This window comes from Octopus sinensis, linkage group LG9 (genome assembly GCF_006345805.1).
Source record: "Octopus sinensis linkage group LG9, ASM634580v1, whole genome shotgun sequence".
In the NCBI taxonomy this organism is placed as follows: Eukaryota; Metazoa; Mollusca; class Cephalopoda; order Octopoda; family Octopodidae; genus Octopus; species Octopus sinensis.
Window position 1 is genome coordinate 39,713,533 of NC_043005.1, and position 936 is coordinate 39,714,468.

Genomic DNA, 936 nt, shown 5'->3' on the forward strand with positions numbered 1-936 from the left:
ATATATATATATATATATATATATCATATATATATATATATACATATATATATATATATATATATATATATATATATATATATATATATTATATATATATATATATATACACGTGTGTGTGTGTGTGTGTGTATCTGTACGTACAAATATATATATATATATATATGAGAGTGCGTGTACATATGTGCCTATATTCAAATAGCATATACGCACAAATAATACACTCAGCTATAGTAAGACCAAACGCAGTGGATGAAGGCAAAATAAGTCATTTAGCGTTGGAAAAGAAAAAGGAAATGAAAGAAACGAAAGTAAATTAGTCACTGGCTATTGTAAAGCTTTAGATTACACACTCACTTGACACAAGGACACATACACAACCACATACATATGTATATATGTATAAAACTTACTTGGAAGAGGGTGCGTAGCGTTCAATCATATAATAATATAAATAATATATATGCATAGATAACTGCATATGATTGATTGATTCTAGTTTCAGCTCACGAAACTGTGGCACCGCCATTAAAAGTAATACTCCTAGGTCTCACCGAGATTTGAACTCGGATCGCTGGATTCAAAGTCCAGAGTGCTAACCATTACACCATGAGACCATATATATGTGTACATACTTACATCTATACCTATATATGTATGCATATGTGGGCACAGGATGTCACGAAAACGTGTACAACAAAAAATACGAAGTACGAGCACATAGAATATGAACTATTTTTTCGAACAACGAAAGACACAAATGGAAAACCAGACAAACAACACAAAAAAAACTACCCTTCAGCAGTTGTCGGCTGTTTTTGTAATCTCGTATTTTGAGGATTTAACAACAAGATACGCTTTCCATAAAGCAGTTGCTACCGCAAAGCGAATTAAATGAAATTTGGGATTTTGCAGAGGGTCAAAGTTTGTAACACA

General features: G+C 31.6%; 1 non-coding gene across 1 annotated transcript; it reads right to left on the reverse strand.

Annotated features, from left to right (window-relative positions):
- Positions 1-545: 545 nt before the first annotated feature.
- On the reverse strand, positions 546-617 carry Trnaq-uug. Its single transcript has one exon. It is a non-coding gene; the product is annotated as a tRNA-Gln (tRNA).
- Between the last annotated feature and the right edge of the window lie 319 nt (positions 618-936).